Genomic DNA, 18,834 nt, shown 5'->3' on the forward strand with positions numbered 1-18,834 from the left:
TTTACAGCCAGTGCAGTCACTGTCGGAATGTAAGAAATGGAGTAGCCAATATGTGCACAGCAAGGTCCCACAAACAGCACTGAGATAATGGCAAGATCATCTGATTTTTGTTTTAGTGGTATTGGTTAAGGGATGAATGTAAAGTGAGATTAAGTGGCAGCAATCTCTTTCCTATGTGTGTCTCTTTTTTTTAAATCAACGTGTGTTAAAATGTAAGTGTATTGTTCCCGTTTAAATTGCTGTAATTATTTCAGCCTAATCATTACTGATGGCCTTGGTTCTGCTCCACGTTTCATTAGGTTTTGATGTGGCCCTCTTGGAGGGTGAGCAGCTGTAGAGCTCTGTATCACTGCACCATGTACCTCTGGGTGACTGAAGCTTTGTCAGTGAGCGCTGCTACAGTTAATGGTGGGCAAACCATTCCGGAAAAATATATTAATACCCCTTGCTTTGTCACTTTGCTCTCCTCTAACAGGCACTAAGCCAGCTTGCCTGAATTTCACTACTGGCTGGAGAAAAAAGCTATTATATCCTTTTCGCTTTTTCTTCCCTGCTTCTGGCCCCCTGTTTTCTCCCCCCCACCCCCCGCTTTGTCCCAGAGGCTCTGGGCATGCTCCAATCCTTCTAATTGTGATCACAGGCTGTGTGCAGGCTGCTTGACCACAGCTGAACCCAATCCTCTCTTCCCCTGTCATGAATCATGTGAGTGTGTGATATATATAACAACGACCTGTATTTATGTAATTCCTTTAACATAAAACATCCCAAGGAACTTCATATATCTGGATCACCTCTTTCTATTTATATTTATATATGACACACAACATGCATGTCGAGGCTGAACTTTTCCCATTTATTTTTCTCTCTGTCTCCATCTTCATTTCTCTTTTTTCACTTATATTCTCTCAATCCTCTCTCTCCCTCCCTCCCCATCACCTCTCCCCCCCTCACCTCCCTCTCTCCCCCCTCCCCCTCACCTCTCTCTCTCCCTCCCCCTCACCTCCCTTTCTCCCCCTCACCTCCCTCTCTCCCCCGTCCCCCTCACCCCTATCTCCCTCCCTCCCCGTCACCTCTATCTCTCTCCCTCCCCCTCACCTCCCTTTCTCCCCCCTCCCCCTCACCTCTATCTCTCTCCCTCCATCCCCCTCACCTCTATCTCTCTCCCCCTCTCTCCTCTCCACCCCCTCCTCGCCCCCAACCCCTCCTCGCCCCCAACCCCTCCTCGCCCCCACCCCCTCCTCGAGCCCTTCCTCTCGCCCTCGCCCTCCTCCCTCTCCCTCGAATTGCTCTCTCCCCTCTCCCTCACTCCCCCTCTCCCTTGCCTCACTCTCTCCCCTTCTCCCTCACTCCCTCCCCTTCTCCCTCACTCCCTCCCCTTCTCCCTCACTCCCTCCCCTTCTCCCTTGCTCCCTCCCCTCTCCCTCGCTCCCTCCCCTCTCCCTCGCTCCCTCCCCTTCTCCCTCGCTCCCTCCCCCTCTCCCACGCATTGCTCTCTCCTCCTCCCCCTCCCCCTCGCGCTCTCCCCCTCTCCCTCGCTCCCTCCCCTTCTCCCACGTATTGCTCTCTCCTCCTCCCCCTCACTCTCTCCCCCTCCCTCTCGCCTCGTTCTCTCCCTCTCCCCCTCGCCCCCTCCCCCTCGCCTCGCGCTCTATTTCTCTCCCTTTCTCCCTCACCCCTCTGTTTCCCCTATCTTTTGGCTGTGCTCTTCTCTCCACAGAGAGATTCAAAAGGAATGTGACTGACACAGATAGGGAAGGAGCAGCAATCAGTCACCCCCATACATTCTGGCAATGGCATTTAAAACTTGTGGCAGAGAGGAGAGAGGAGAGACTGTCACATACCATTGGTTTCTGGCACTTTCGGGAGAGGGGGGCCTTTTAGTATGAATAGTATCTAGTTTTACTAGTTAACCACGGCCTTAAATGAATGTATCTTGGTAAGTAGTGACAGGTTTGCGGGAAGAGTACAAAAACACACTCGCGTTGTGACATGTGTCTGGATGGGCACGGGTTCCCAGTTTGCTCTGCTGGGAGAGTTCAGGGCCACTGCTATAAATGGGCTGAAGAATCACATTGGGTTCATGCGTTTGCAAAGGGGGGAGTGATAGGAGAAAAATAGCCGGGTCATGTTCTAAAAACAGAATAAAGCACTTGCTGCATGGAGCACTGCAGCTCACATAGCCTGGGATTTACTGGAGGCTCGACTGACACTAGCTCGAGTGCTATTGTTACTTGTGAAATAAAATGTACCAGTGAGGAATTCTGTTTTATGTAAATAATGCATTCAGTGCTCCTGGTGGGCTTGTCGTGCGTTTTCATGCAGCATTTAGCTCTGAAAGTACCAGTCAGTTGCTGCATTACCCTGGCTGTTAGTCAGGACTCATTCTGGAGATTTGTATTGAGTGAGGAATTTAATTGATGGTTGTTGGGGGTGGGGGGGAGAGAGGCAGCATTCACAGTTGCCTCTGGTGGCTCCAACCTGCTATGATTCTCTGTCCGGGCTCTTAGCAAAGGAACTGGATACCAGCTCTTACAAGTGAAGCCAGGCTCCAGCCCGCCTGTTACCGACACCCTGGTAGCAATTGGTCCCTTTTCTAGCTCCCCCTCCCAATGACATACATGGGGTGGGGGTGGGGGGGGAGAGTAGCAGCTGATTAATGTGCTCTTCACTGTGAGCTCACTGAGCAGCCTCAGTGTAATTAGTGACGGCTGCCCAGAGTGATTTGCGGCCAAGTCTAAGCTCTTTTTTAACATCAAGAAAAACATGAAGTACTCCTTTGGCTGTACAACGTGTTATTTAAAGAGGTGGTGTGTGTTCTATCTTCACCTTGTTTTTCAATTACTCTGCAGACCTTCTGTCCAATAATCCTGGTTGACACACACCAGCTGTCACGGAAAGGTGCATATTTTTCCCCTTTTCCGCGATTAATCACACAATGCCGACTCGTCAATCCGAGGAGAGTCGGGAAGTTTCCAGCTTGGGGCGGAGGGGGCGAGGTGGCGATGTTGGCTGGTGGACAGAGTGCTGACGTCCTTGTGTTTCTGGTTGACTGAGGGTACAGTGCAGCTACCTTGTCTTGTTGAGGTGCTTTTTTGGGCAGTATTAAGGAGCCCCACTGACCAGGGTGGTGTAAAAATCCACAAAGCCTGTGAGGGGGAGTTTAAACATGGAACACGTTCATTTATGTGAAAGAAACTCTCCTCTTTTCTCCTCCTAACCCCACCCCATTCAAGGGAAGGGCTGGCTGATTCATGTTGTGGTGGAGAGTCCACAAGAGGCCCTCGAAATCCTTATCCTTCAAATTAGAATCCTTAGACAATCGCAGCAAAGAAACAGGCCATTCGGCCTTCACATGAGCCTCCTCCTGCTTTATTTCAACAGCATTATCTTCAATTCCTTTCTCCTTACCAACTGTCCCTTTAAGTTTGTCTGCTGTTCAACTCGATTAGTCCCTGTGGCAGTAAGTTCCACAGTCTAACCACTGCCTGAGTACCGGAGTTTCTCCTGAATTTTTTTTATTGGATTTATTAGTGACTCTCTGCTATTTATGGCCCCTAGTTTTGGACTCCCCCACAAGGGGAACCACCTCTTATGTTTATCCGATCGAAACTTTAGATCATTTGAAACCCCTTTCATCGAGTCACCTCTCAATTTGTCCCGAGACGCAGAGCCCCAGTCTGCTCGGTATTTCCCGACAGTTATACCCTCCCACCTCTGGTATCATCCTTGTAAATCTCTCTTCTGCACTTCCCCACCCCCAGTGCTCCCATGGCCTTTTTTGTGATGTGGGGACCAGAACTGTATACAGTGCTCCCCCGAATGGAAGCATTGTGACTGTTCTTCACTAAAATACAAGCAAGATACTGCAGATGCTGGGAATCTGAAATAAAAACAGATAGTGCTGGGGATACTCAGCAGGTCTGGCAGCATCTGTGAGGGGAGAAACCGAGTTAACATTTCGAGTTGGATATGGTTGTGGAACCGTTCTTCACATTTGGTTGCTAGGCTGCTGGGGGTAGTGAGGACTTGGCAACTGACATTGTTTGACTCCCCACTTTCTAGCAAGGGATTCCTGAAGAGTGATATGAAAGGGAATTCTTGTTGACTTTTTAAACATCTCTCACTTGGCTAGGGATGAGGTAGTTTGGATTGGACGGTTTCAACAGGAGAGAGGAGAGACAGAACGGAGTTAACTCAAAGCAATGCACAGACAACTCTCGGCTCACAAAGTTTTGTGCCTTTTGCTTCTTTTTATTGAGTTTGTATGTTGAAGTTCTTGGTTGTTTTGATCACTGTGTATGATCTTGGCAGAGCAGCGCAGTTCTTCAGTGAATTAACAGCTGTTTGTGTAAAGGGACGTCAGACAGCTGGGTGAAGCAATGTTTTTATTTCTCTCCCTTCTTTTCCCCCCACCACCCACCCCCCCCGTCAGCTCTATGATTTGGATTTGGTTCAAGGTATTTTAGCCTCCTAGGGAACTCTGCTTTTCTTATCCTCCTGCCCGATGTAATTCAAAATGGCTGACCATCTACCCTTGTTTCTCGCTCTCATGACCTTCGCTGAGGCACTTGGAGGAGACAAAGCAAAGTCAGAAAAGGTGAATGGTTACAAATGAGCACCAGCCAATCTCCTACAGTTCCAAAGTAGACCTAACCCAGGGGTCTTGCCCCTACCTTCTTTACAAAGCTAACGACATGGGGGAAAGCTGATTATTTATAACACGCCATGAACAGGAAAGGGCCTTGTTTAAATTGCCATTCACAGCAATTCAGCCTTGAGGATGTGTATCCAATAAAGAAGGGCACTGTATTCCCTCCGCAGCTCCTTTACCGCTATATTACAATGCTCTGCCGAGCTTCTTTCGGACAATTATGTGCATTTCTCATCCATACTTAAAACACCAGAGTGTGAGAGGGCTCAAGATAATGTTTAACTACTGCACCTTAATAAAAAAAATTGCTAAATCCTTAAAGCCTTTAACCATTTCCTTCCCATTGTTTGGCTTGCACTGATTACACTTTCTCAATTCCCTGTTGCAAGGGTTTTTATTTTGAGACAGTGTAATGCTGAGGTGTCACTGCTGTTATGAAGGCCTGTTTATGCCAGGCTGTAACTTGCATTGACCTGAGGGAATGCACAAATGAAATGTAATTTTTTATTCATTCATGGGGTGTGGCATTGCTGGCTGGGCCAACATTTATTGCCCACCCCTAGTTGCCCTTGAGAAGGTGGTGGTGAGCTGTCTTCTTGAACCGCTGCAGTCCATGTGGTGTAGGTACACCCACAGTGCTGTTAGGGAGGGAGTTCCAGGATTTTGACCCAGCGACAGTGAAGGAACGGCGATATATTTCTAAGTCAGGATGGTGAGTGACTTGGAGGGGAACTTCAAGGCGGTGGTGGTGTTCCCCATGTGTCTGCTGCCCTTGTCCTTCTAGATGGTAGCAGTTGTGAGTTTGGAAGGTGCTGTCTAAGAAGGCTTGGTGAGTTCCTGCAGTGCATCTTGTAGATGGTACACACTCCTGCCACTGTGCGTCGGTGGTGGAGGGAGTGAATGTTTGTGGATGTGGTGCTAATCAAGTGGGCTGCTTTGGCCTGAATGTGTCAAGCTTCTTTAGTGTTGTTCAAGCTCCTTGAGTTGTTGTTGGAGCTGTACTCATCCAGGCAAGTGGGGAGTATTTCATCACGCTGCTGACTTGTGCCTTTGTAGGTGGTGAATAGGCTTTGGGGAGTCAGGAGGTGAGTTATTTGTTGCAGGATTCCTAGCCTCTGAATTACCCTTGTAGCCACAGTATTTATATGGTTAGTCCAGTTTAGTTTCTGGTCAATGGTAACTCCCAGGATATTGATAGAGGGGGATTCAGTGATGGTAATGCCATTGAATGTCAAGGGGTGATGGTTAGATTCTCTCTTGTTGGAGATGGTCATTGCCTGGCACTTGTGTGGCGCAAATGTTAGTTGCTGCTTGTCAGCCCAAGTCTGGATATTGCCCAGATCTTGTTGCATTTGGACATTGGGACTGCTTCAGTATCTGTTGAGTCACAAATGGTGCTGAACATTGTGCAATCATCAGTGAACATCCCCACTTCTGACCTTATGATGGAAGGAAGATCACTGATGAAGCAGCTGAAAATGTTTGGGTTTAGGACTATGAAGTCTTAAATTCGAAGCAAAGGAAAATTTTGCATCAATGTTGGAAAGTCCTGTAATGATAGAGTTAAAAATCACTTGTTAAGGAGCTTCTGGTGTCAGTGTAGTTCAGCACTGCTTCTGAATCATAAGCTTTTGCAGGTTCAAGTCCCCACTCCAGGACTGGAATTTATCATCTTGGCTGTTGCTGCAGTGAGGCATTGAGCGGGTGCTGCACTTCCCAAGGTGTTTCCTCCCAACTAAATGTCAAAGATGCCGTTGCACTTTTTCAAAGAATTGTAGGGAGTTTTCTGTGTCCTTCAATTACAGATTAGTCATCCACATCGTTGTTATTGCACAGACTGGTTGCATATCTTCCCACATAACAGTGACGGCACTTCACAATATGTTGTTGGAAGTGGAATATTTCAGGGTACACTGAGGGGGCAAAGCAATTGGTGTATGCAGATCGAAAAATCTCAGGGCCAGTCACTGCTCGGTACTGAGGTAGTGACCAGAGCAGCAGTTAAGAAGCTAGAATTGGCCTTGGGGCTCCTGAGCAAGGCAGGGAAAATCATTCAATGCTCCCATTTATTTCTGGCTGACCCCTGCTGGAATGTTCTTGCATTGGTGTTAGTGGTAACACACCCACTTGTGAGTCAGAAGGTTGTGGGTTCATTCTACTCCAGGACTTGAGCACTAAATCTAGGCTGACTCTCCACTGAAGTGCTGAAGGAGTGCTGTGCTTTTAGAGGTGCTGTCCTTCAAAGGAGATGCTAAGCCGAAGGCCCATCTTCACCCTCAGATGGACCTGAAAGATCCCATGGCCCTATTTGAAGAAGGGGAGAGGCGTAGTCCTGATGTTCAGGCAAATATTTACCCCTGATCCAACAACACTAAAACAGATGATCTGGTCACTGTCGCATTGTTGTTTTTGGGAGCTTGTGTACAAATTTGTGTACAACGTACAACTTGGCTGCCGCATTTCCTAAGTTAAGAGCGTTTGGAATGTCCTGAGGTCATGAAAGTCTCTATATGAAAGTAATTTGCTATTTCTTCACACTTTGGAAGATTGATTGACTGTGGGGTTGAAACATTACATCTTAGCGCAGTTTTGTCTGCACTCAGCATCCCAAGAAAATAAAATGCTTTTATATAGAGACTTTCGTGAGCCCAGGGCATTCCAAACGCCCTACAGCCAATGAAGTGCTTTTTGAAGTGTAGTCACTGTGGTAACGTAGGAAATGGGAAGATTGTATCCTTGGAACCAGAGGGAGTGAATGCCTTCAGTAGTAGAGGAAGAAGGTTGGGTGGTGGGGGTGGAAGTGCTATGGAATTCCCTCCCTAAACCCCTCCACTTCACTACTCTTAACTCTCTCTCCTTTTAAGATGCTCCTTAAAACCTACCACTTACCCTATCTCCTTATGTGACTCAGTGTCAAATTTATTTGATGATTGCTCCCTGATGTGCTTGGGATGTTTTATGAGGCTAAAGGCACTACACTTGCTCTTTAACTGGCGTGACAACAGATTTAAAATTTGCTTCTTAGTAACTCTGGGTAACACTGACTCTCGAAACATGGGCCTATTAAGCCACTTGCACTTCCCTTTTGACTGGCAGCAGTGCAGACCTTAATACTGTTCTGCTGTAGATCCATTTGTCCTCTGGAAGATTGGTGGGAAACTTGAAATGTATAAAAGCGGAAGAACAGTGTGGTGAGATGATGTTTGCTGTGCCTGTGCACCAAGTGGCAATTTAAAACTGTCCTGAAAAAAAGAGAATTTGCATATTATCAGGAGCTTAGCAACAGTGAATCAGACATTATCCACTTAGCAACAGGCCTCACTACAGATTGCCTCTCCAAACTTGCTTGGCATGGTTATTTTAAGCACACATTTGCAATATTACATCAGTGGTTAATGTTGTATCTCACAAACTGCAGTATGGATTTGTACTGCACTTTGCATGACCTAATTCCCTTCAGATCTGTCTCCATTTTCCATGTATTAGTCACAGTTTTGCCTTGAGTTGTCGCCTGTAATAAAGTCCAAGGCAGGTGCTAGGTTTGAACAGTAGTTTCAAAAAGCAGAATAAAATTTTACCCTACCGTGCATGTGAATTCAGTGAATGTTGGGGAAAGCACTCACCAGGAATGTTACCCTTAGGCAGTGCTTTTGACTCTTGACGCCACTCTGGAAATGTAACTGGTGCCAACTTCTGGAGTTCGGACCGTGTCAGGAAGCCTCCTGAGCTGCCGCACTGGTGCTGTGCCAGTAAATGTACTGAGCCAGCCCGGCAAGCAATCTACTTCAAAATGCACACTTTAGGCCTCAGACAGGCCAATCCATTGATCTAACTTTGGGGTGAGTAATGCATGAATGTAATCTGATTGACCCCCTTCCCAGACTGAATAAACAGCCAATCTGGGATCGATAGATTTTTGATAGGCAAGGGGATTAAGGGTTAAGGGTCGGTATTAGTCACAGCAGAGAACTCCAGGAGGATGGTGGAAACGCTTTAGGGATGTCCTCAAAGCAACCCTGAAGAGGTCAAACATCCCCGTCGAATCATTGGAGACCCCACTTGTGACCGACCAAAAACGAGGAAGGCTTATTTGGGAAGGTACCAAATAAGTTGAGAGGTTTTGTTGGAGGCGAAGACGAGGTGGAGGAGCTCAAACCTCCAATCAGCCCACCCACCAACCCAACCCTTCAAGCACCACCTGCCCTGCGTGTGGCAGAGTCTTGCAGATCATGCATTGGACTTTAGCAGCCATCTCAGAACCTAGCGAACGAGAGTGGAAGCAAGTCATCCTCAATCCCAAAGGGACTGCCTTAGGGAAGGGGGTGGAGGTTGGTGAAGTTGGGCGGGTTCTCTTTCTGGAGTAACCTGATCTCGAGCCTCTTTGCTTGTTGCCCATTAGCTAAAGGTTGGACTGAACAAATGCTACCTTGGATCTAAGCTCTGGAATTCCCTTCCTAAACCCTTCCAGCTCTCTCTCTCTCCTCCTTTTAAGATGCTCCTTCAAACCTACTCCCTTGATCAAGCTTTTGGCCAGCTGCCCTAATACCTCCTCAGGTGGCTCGGTATCGATTTTTATTTCATTACACCGCTGTGAAGTGCCTTTAACCAGATTACTATGCTAAATGTGCTACATGAGCGCAACTCCTTGCTTGTGATAGAGTTGGTAGGGATTGAAGATGATAGCTTTGGTCTTCCCAATAAATAATTGGAAAATGTCATACGATGTGACAAATCAGAGGCAGCGGAGGAGTTGAACAAGGTGGTGGGGAGGTAGAGTTGGGAGCTGTTGTGTGAATGTGGAACCCGACATTGTGTTATCAGATGATGTTGCTATGGTACAGCAAATAGAACGGTCACAACAGCTTGTTTCTCAATGTGGGGAATTTAAACCATCTTCTTTAAAACAATGAGGTTGAATTTTCCCGTGGTGAGATGCAGGTTTTGGTGGTGATGGCAGTGCTGCGCCGAAATCTCAATGCCACCAAAACGAGAGGCCTCTAGTACCTTAACCCTTTAGCCAAGCCTCCACCCTGAGCAGCCTCGCCATCAGCCAATGAGTTCCTGGCCTTGCTACTGGTCTAAAAGGGAAACCAAAACCCAGCAAGTTTAGTTTGGCTTCTGCAAGGCTGGAGTTACAGGGGCTGGGCCTGGTGACCAGGGGTGACAGTTTGAAGTGACATCACAGAACCTGTTAAATCATTGTTCCAGACCACCATAAAAATGGACATTCAGCGATTAATGTCAGGATTGAAAAGGAAAATAAATACTGTGTATGTGTTACCCACACTCCAGCACACTGATCTTAACCAAGGTCAGGTATATTATAGGCTCCTTTACATATTGAGAAACTCCTCTCCTATTGCACTACTCACTGCTGAAAGTTCAACTTCCGAAGACAGTAGATTGGAAAGGGTCTTTTTTTTCAATTCACTCATGGGATGTGAACGTCACTGGCTAGGCCAGCATTTATTGTCCACCCCTAATTGCCCTTGAGAAGGTGGTGGTGAGCTGCCTTCTTGAACCGCTGCAGTCCATGTGGTGTAGGCACACCCACAGTGCTGTTAGGGAGGGAGTTCCAGGATTTTGACCCAGCGACAGTGAAGGAACGGCGATATATTTCCAAGTCAGGATGGTGAGTGGCTTGGAGGGGAACTTCCAGGTGGTGGTGTTCCCATGTATCTGCTGCACTTGCCCTTCTAGATGGTAGTGGTCATGGGTTTGGTGAGTTCCTGCAGTGCACCTTGTAGATGGTACACACTGCTGCCACTGTGCGTCGGTGGTGGAGGGAGTGAATGTTTGTGGAAGGGGTGCCAATCAAGCAGGCTGCTTTGTCCTGGATGGTGTCCAGCTTCTTGAGTGTTGGAGCTGCGCTCATCCAGGCAAGTGGAGAGTATTCCAACACACGCCTGACTGGTGCCTTGCAGATGGTGGACAGGCTTTGGGGAGTCAGGAGGTGAGTTACTCACCACAGGATTCCTAGCCACTGACCTGCTCTTATAGCCACAGTATTTAGTTGATGGTAACCCCCAGGATGTTGATAATGGGGGATTCAGTGATGGTAATGTTATTGAATGTCAAGGAACAATGGTTAGATTCTCTCCTGTTGGAGGTGGTCATTGCCTGACACTTGTCAGCCCAAGCCTGGAAATGGTTCAGGTCTTGCTGCAATTGGACGTAGACTGCTTCAATATCTGAGGAGTCGCGAATAGTGCAGAACATTGTGCAACCAGGTTTTTGGACTAAGCTTGTAATATGGGAATCATACAGCACAGAGGCCATTCGGCCCATTGTGCCTATGCTGTCTCTTTAAAGTGCTATCTTTCCTACATGGCTCTGCTAATTTTTCCCCCTTCAAGTATTTACTCAATTCCCTTTGAAGGTAACTATTCAATCTGCTTCCCACTGCCCTCCCAGGTAATGCCTACTAGATCACAACTCCGCCCCCCCATCCGTATAATTTGTCTCGGTTTGTCCCATCTGAGGTCGGCATTCACGTATCTGTTTCCTCCCAGAGTACTGTGTTGTAATTTGCTGTGTAGGTGTGCTGCAGCTGGCTAGCATGCTGTTGGCAAAACTTGGGTTCCATTCACTCCAGCTGTTTGCAGAGCCTCCCTGGCTTAAGAGCATTGCTGCCACAACTGGAAGTGTCAGACCTGCTTTGTGAGCCAACTCCCCCCATGGTTAAACAACATTTCACCATCAGGAAAGCTGTCGATTAGCTTCAAACCATTTTGTTTTCTGTACGGGCTGATTGCAAGGGCAGTGAGGAGATATCCATTTGAATTAGGTCAGTGTGGGTGAGAACCCAGTGGCTCGGTTCTTAAAGGTACAGCCCAGTGGCTGGGTCCTTTTTTTAAAGGCACAGTTCAACTGTTGAATTAAGCCGCGTAGACCAGGAAGCATCAAAACACAATCTCTCTCTCTCTCTCTCTGGGCTAGTTAGCCTCAGCCGGAGCAGCAGTAGAGTGATTTACCCCTTGCCCCACCACCACCATTCCCCCCCCCCGCCCCCTGGCCAAATGGTGTATTGGCCTTCAGATTACAAACCTGTATTTAAACAATGCTGAGTTACTGGAGGTCAGTCACGTTAAGTGAGTTACGAGCAAGTACCCCAGGGGAAGAGGAAAGAATTCGAACTGGAGGAGGGGGGTGCGCAGTGATGTGCTGGGGGCGGAAGAAGGGATGGGAAAGGGAAAACCCCCCCCTCCCCCTCATTCCTTCCCTCTGAGTTTTTTAGGTGTAAATAATTTCCAGCGATTTTTTTTTTTTTGCTATCTTGTTTGAAATAAGAGAAATCGGAGTTTGCTGTGGATATTTTGTTTAATGCTCCTTTGGCACCTTTAATGAGATCCAGATTGGATCTTGGCTTGTTATGGCTCACTCTGTTTATAAGACCATCGAGCATCAGAGAGTTTAATTTTTCCGATGTGGATTTCACATTTCCAGGTGTGTAACCGCGAAGCGTTTCCTGGTCGAGCGTTTCTGTCCCCGGCTGGTGATGTGTCCAGAAGCAAAGGTTCTGAACTTCAGGGTCCAGTCATTGTTTGCAAAGAATGTTGCAGCCATTTCATTCATTACTTACATGAATCTTTTAGTCTAATACCACGCAGTGCTCCATAATATTCCTCCTTTTTTGTTTTAAAAAGCGTTTGTCTGGCGTCCCACATTTATGCTTCAACAACATGTGGTGGAGAATTCTGCTTCCTAACCACCCTAGTTAAACATGTTCTTTGTTGTGACCTCTTCTTAATCCTCCTTGTGCTCGTTTGAAATGTCTGCCCTCTTACCCCAGTTTTGACAGTGAAAGCAACGTACCGCTATTTCCCATTCCGCCACCTCTCCTGGGTTCCACCAGGTCAGCCCTTAACCCTTTCGGGTCGAGTGACAAAAAGCCCGAGCTTCTCCGGTTTCTTAAAGCACTAAAACTTTAAGCTCCACGTCCCTGGTGGCCGCTGATTTTTTTTTTTGCCTCGCTTTTTATTATCGAGCTCGAAACGGGGGGGTGGGGGATGGGAAACGGCACACAGCAACTCCAACTGTGGGTTTTGTGGTTTGGTTGAGACGTTAAACCCAGGCCCCCGTCTGCCCCCTCGGGTGAACAATATGAGAACTTTCGAATAGGATCCAGCTGCGAGAGTGGTTATGCTGCTCTGTGTAAGGGCTTGTTTCAGTTGTGAGTTCAGTGGCAGTCGGAGGTATCCTAGGAGGATTTCTCATCTGACCTTCAACTGTCCTGGCCTGTCAAACTGGCCGTTTTTTTTTGTTAATAAGCATCTCCAGTAATCTTTCCAACCAATAAACAAAAGTGTTTAGGAAAACCTGCTCTTAATGCCCTGTGATTTTCCTCCTGGGATGTTAGTGAGCTATCCAGGAGTTTAAATCTTCCAACTCCTGGAAACTTCAGAACACCCCTGGAGAGATTGACAACCTGACTCGTGAGGTGCTTTTAAATTTGAGATATTTTGTTTGTATTTTTCCCCCAAACAATGGCCCCGTTCACAAGCGAGGCCTGGTTGTTCCGGAGCCATCATTCCATCCATTGTCTTGGCATCGCCGGCTCAGGCTGGGGATTAAGTTGAGAGAGCCACGATAACCAGGCGAGCGATTGGAGGAGCAGGTTGAATTCAGCTACTCCTCTGCCGCTTGCTGTACCCGACCCCCATGTCGGGGAGGCGGTGGGGGAGCAGTATCGTCGCTAGACGAGTAATCCAGGAACCCAGGGGTAATGCTCTGGGGGCCCGGGTTCAAATCCCATCTCGGTAGGAATTACTGGAATTAAAAGTCTCATGATGACCATTGCCGATTGTCATTTTAAAAAATACAGGTTCACTAATGTCCTTTAGGGAAGGAAATCTGCTGTCCTTACCTGGTCTGGCCTACATGCGACTCCGGACCCACAATGTGGTTAACTCTTAAATGCCCTCTGAACAAGGGCAATTGGGGATGGGCAATAAAATGCTGACCTAGCCAGCGACGTCCACATCCCATGAACGAATATGTAATTTTTAAAAATTCTACAAATGGGTTCAAAATAAAAAGAGACCCTCTCTCATTCTTCTTCCCAGTGACCACCCCCCCCTCCAATATCACGCCCTCCCTTCTAGACCGTCAAAAAGAGGTCAGGTGCCTACGAGGAAGTGCCGAACCCTTTCAAATGGTGCGAGCTTCAAACTGCTTTTCAATTCGCAATAATGTTTCGGAAATGTGAAGTACACAACTGCTGAAAGCTGTTTGTTACCACTTTGGGGAATTATGTTATGGCTCTTTTACAGCTGCTTTGAGTGGGAGAGGATTAAATAGATCAGGGTATTTTGAAACATAATTAGAGAACAAGTTCATAGCAATGTAGCCAGACTGTTAAAAAAAAAAAGAATTCATATACACACACGAATCAGATGGAAAGAATATAGAGTTTTAATACCAAATACAGGAAAAACGTTTATCGGAGTGATTTGGTAATGTTTTTGATATGTTGCCAGTGTGCAGCCTTGTCAGTTCCATCTGAGTTTCTGTAATTTCACTGAGTAGTGAGGGGTGGGAATCTGTGTGTGTGTGTGTGTGTGTGTGTGTGTTAATGTAGAGAGACTGTCAAAGCCGTAAGGAACAAATATGTAGATAGCTAAACATGTGGAGTGACGCTCATGTCCCCGCACAGATCGATTCTCCATCTCTACTGTCGGCCTCTGTTGGGGAGTGTAAAGATGAACCGCGTCTACCTGCCCCACTCCAGTCAGCCGCAGGTCCCCTTTGTTGGCCACGGGTGCACCAAACAACTCCTGTGCCGCCTTGGCTACTCTGGGTCTTATCCCCGATTCACTGAAGAGAAGGCAGAGCTGCTGGGCTGCTTTCCAAGAGCTTAGATAGTGGTCGCCCACCTACCCATCAATGCAGCCGCTGAGACTCTTAACAGCAGGTCCCAGAGCGGTATGACTGTCAGTGAGGCAGACCGATTCCTGCAATACAAACTTCCAGGGTTTCTGCCGGAACATGTCTGTTGGAAAATTTCTTTGGCTGCAGCTGCAGTCTGGTGCATCCTAGCGTGCCCCTGCATGGTTGCCTTGTTGCATGACTGGGCTGGATGATTGCATTATCACAGTCAACCCACCCTCCAATAGCAAACCTCCCTGTTGGTGGCCAGGTATTAAAGAGGATGAGGCTGAAGGCGAGTTCACAGTATATTCCCCACTTCCCTCCCTTCCCCAGCACTTCCTGTGGTGCTTGTAAACTTTGATGCATTTGCACAACAGGCTAATAATTTCAACACATCAATGCAAATGTGGGTGGAGTTTTCCTTTATTGATGTGGTGTGTTTTGAGAATTTGTTCACTGCGACTAAAACTTTCCTGTGGTTTCACCCGCCCACTTTTTGTGTGCTGTTCTATTAGAGCACGTTCCTTCCACAGTGTAATGGCAAGTCATTCTGCAATGGCAGCTGCACTCGTTCTTTCTGTAACATTGGATCCGTGCTCCCCTTCTTACCTCTGACTCTCCTCTGCTTGCTCCCAATCATGGCCCTCCCCCAACTCACTCTTGCCCAAGCCCCCTCCTTCGTTCACTCACACCTGCACCCCCACCTCTGCTCACTCTTGCTTGCACTCACTGGTTCCTCTCGTTGGCCCAGCTTCTATCAGTCACTTGGGCTCGAATGTTTTGTGTTCAGCCATGTCCTGCATGCAAATCCCCACTTACTGAGGCACGGAGATCAGCCCATCCAGGAGGCAGCAGTTTGAGGGATATTGGCATTTATTCTTTCACGCTCATGTGATAGACGCACTCACCTCATTTGGAAACCTTCCAGCTACTGTTTGCATTAAAACGATCCACCCTTTTCCACTTCCCTGCTCTGAAGGTATTAACCCTATCCTGATGCAGTTTCACAGATGTTTGCTATCCTATCGCTTGTGAAATGGCTATCCTTCGGTTATGTGGCTAAAACCGAGGCACACTATTCAGGTATGGTGTGCATCACAATCAAACATAGCCCTGACCTTGATGGTTGCTGACGCGTGTACCATCCTGTGCTCAGGAGCAGTGTCCCCAGCTTCTGCCAGGGAGATGAAGGAATATTACTGACATGCTGGGTTCCCTGAGGGCGGCTGACACAGAACTGGCCTGGGCCGTCTCCGCTGTGCCTGGGTTCAGCACCCTCTGTGCCATTCGGCACGCCGGCCGGTCCAACATGTTGCCAAAAGTGAAATGGTTTGCAATTAATAATGCCGTAGAAATCAACGGAAACTCCCAGACACTGAGCTCAAAAAGCAGTTACAAACAAGTAAGGGGAATGCCTTTATGTTTTGTCTCGCCAGCTAAATTTTTTCTCCTCTTGTCTATCAGGTATACAACTCTCTCCATCCGGTGAGCACCCAAACCAACGCCGATGGTGGTGGCTGGTGGGCCGAGCCAGTGCGACCAGGGGAGCCGTTAGATTAGAAGAGGAACCACGGTTTTGGTGGTCCACAAGGCCCCTCCCTCCTGCTGTCACTCCAGCAACTCGTCGAGTGCCCGCCCGGTGCTGAGCGTTCCTTCGAACTCCCGGCCTGCTTGTGCCACGTGCCTGCCCACGGTAAGTGCCTCCTTTTTTAAATTTTCATCAATAGGTCAGCATTGGACGTCCTGGATGCATTTCTCTCCCCACAACAACACCCCCTCTCCCCCACCCCCATTACTCTTTCTTTTTCTAAACTCTCCTATTCCTTACGACACAAAACAAGGTGAGGTGTAGTTCCGAAGCCTTGTTTACCACAAGGAGTTCCATGGGCTCAGCAAGAGTGTCGGATTCCTGTTGTTGTCCTGTTACAAGAAGGGAGCAATAAACGGAGCACTATTTAATGGAAAGTACTTACAGCTGTACTGTGTGTATCTTCTCTCCCGTATCCCAATGTATGTTCTTTGACTGCTAATGGAATCAGCAACTCCAATTTACCACCTCGGGGGCATCCCTGCCAACTCCATGAACATGGACAAAAGAGCTGAATTCCAGAGGTGAGGTGAGGTGAGATCCCTTGACATCAGGCAGCATTTGACCGAGTGTGACATCAAGGAGCCTGAGTAGTATTCATATCAGTGCGACATGGTATGACTGTTGGGGGAGATGCCTCCGCTGGCCAGTGTCATACCCAACACAAAGGAAGATGGTTGTGGTCATTGGAGGCCAATCATCTCAGTGCCAGGACATCACTGCAGGAGTTCCTCAGGGTAGTGTCTTAGGCCCAACAATCTTCAGCTGCTTCATCAATGACCTTCTCTCCACCATAAGGTCAGAAGTGGGGATGTTCGCTGATGATTGTACAATGTTCAGTACCACTCACAATCCCTCATATACTGAAGCAGTCCATGTCCAAATGCAAAAAGACCTGTGCAACATTCAGGCTCGGGCTGGGAAGTGACAAGCAACATTTGTGTCACACAAGTGTCAGGCAATGACCATCTCCAACAAGAGAGAATCCAACCATCTCACCATGACATTCAATTTGTTACTATTATCAAATTCCTCCACCATCAGCACCCTATGGGGGGAGGGGACTGCGGCAGTGGGAGTTGGGGGAGATAAAGTAATGACTAGAAACTTAACTGCATTGGCCACAAATACTATAGCTTCAAGAGCAGGTCAGAGGTTGGGGATTCTGTGGTGAGTAACTTATCTCCTGACTTGTGTCACCAGGTAAGTCAGGAGTGTGATGGAATACTCCCCTCAAGTCACACATCATCCTGACTTAGTAATACATCATTCCTTCATTGTCACGGAGTCAGAATCCCGGAACCTCCTTCCTCTCTCCCTAACAGCACTGTGCCTGTACCTACACCACGTGAATTGCAGCCCCTCATGGAGGCGACTCACCAGCACCTCCCTGTGCAATTTTGGGGTTGTGCCAATTGGGTAGATGAGTCCAGCACTTGCTGCTAGCAGTATTGAACAACTTGGCTCACTGGCACTTTAAACAAAGTATGAATGTAATATGTTAGCATTATAATGGCCAAAATTATAATGACCATCTCCACCAAGAGAGAATCTAACCATCGCTCCTTGACATACAGGGCATTACCATCACTGAATCCCCCACTCCCAACATCCTGGGGGTTACCATTGACCAGAAACTGAACTGGACTAGCCATATAAACACTGTGGTAACAAGAACAGGTGAGGGGCTAGGACTGGTGCGATGAGTAACTCACCTCCTGACTCCCCAAAGCCTGTCCACCATCTACAAGGCACAAGTCAGGAGTGTGATGGAATACTCTCCACTTGCCTGGACGAGTGTAGCTCCCACAACACTCAAGGAGCTTGACACCATCCAGGCCAAAGCAGCCCACTTGATTGGCTCCTGGTCCTCAAACATTCACTTCCTCCACCACTGATGCACAGTAGCAGCAGTGTGTACCATCTACAAGATGCTCTGCAGGAGTTCACCAAGGTTCCTTAGACAACACCTTCCAAATCCACGACTGCTACCATTTAGAAGGACAAGGGCAGCAGATACATGGGAACACATAGATACATGGAAGTTCCCCTCCAAGCCACTCACCATCCTGACTTGGAAATATATCGCCGTTCCTTCACTATCACTGGGTCAAAATCCTGGAACTCCCTCCCTAACAGTGCTGTGGGTGCACCTACACCACATGGTCTGTAGCAGTTCAAGAAGGCAGCTCACCAGCACCTTCTCAAGGGCAATTAGGGATGGGCAATAAATGCTGGACCAGCCAGTGACACCCACATCCCATGAATGAATTTTTTAAAACTAGGAAGAAGAGGTAACATGGTGGCTATGTTCACCATCCCAATGGTGCGTTTGAGAAATACTGGCAGCGTACGCCTTTACCTGAAAATGACTGATTTGCAGGGGTATGGGGAAAAAAGCTAAGGCGTAAGAAGATTAAGTTGGTCAGCTCTTTCAAAGTGCTACCATAGTTCTGACAGGCTGAATGGCCTCCTCCTGTGCTGTAAGATTCTAAATTGCAGGCGGATTTCAGGTTGGTTTCGTGGGCCACCTGTGGCCTCAGTTTCTGATGTGCCAGTCTTGTGCAGCTGGTAGTTGTTGCTGGGAGCCCATTTTAGTTCATGCATCCAAAATGACACCAAAGCTGCTTTGTTGCTGCATTCCACTGTTTAAATAATCATAGACATTTATGGCACAGGAGTTGGCCATTCAGGCCATCATGTCCATGCCCACCCAAAGACAACT

The 18,834-nt window shown here is 47.7% G+C and overlaps 1 protein-coding gene across 11 annotated transcripts in view; it reads left to right on the top strand.

The window, feature by feature from the left end:
* Positions 1-18,834, top strand: part of zmiz1a (zinc finger, MIZ-type containing 1a) — a 438,054-nt gene that overhangs the window by 86,160 nt on the left and 333,060 nt on the right. For all 11 annotated transcript variants that reach the window (XM_078530870.1, XM_078530856.1, XM_078530852.1 and 8 more), the window contains exon 2: positions 15,986-16,214. The gene's annotated coding sequence lies outside the window, so the exon portion shown is untranslated. The remainder of the gene's footprint in view (positions 1-15,985; positions 16,215-18,834) is intronic.

The sequence above is a fragment of the Cetorhinus maximus genome, chromosome 27, assembly GCF_964194155.1.
Source record: "Cetorhinus maximus chromosome 27, sCetMax3.hap1.1, whole genome shotgun sequence".
Lineage (NCBI taxonomy): Eukaryota > Metazoa > Chordata > Chondrichthyes > Lamniformes > Cetorhinidae > Cetorhinus > Cetorhinus maximus.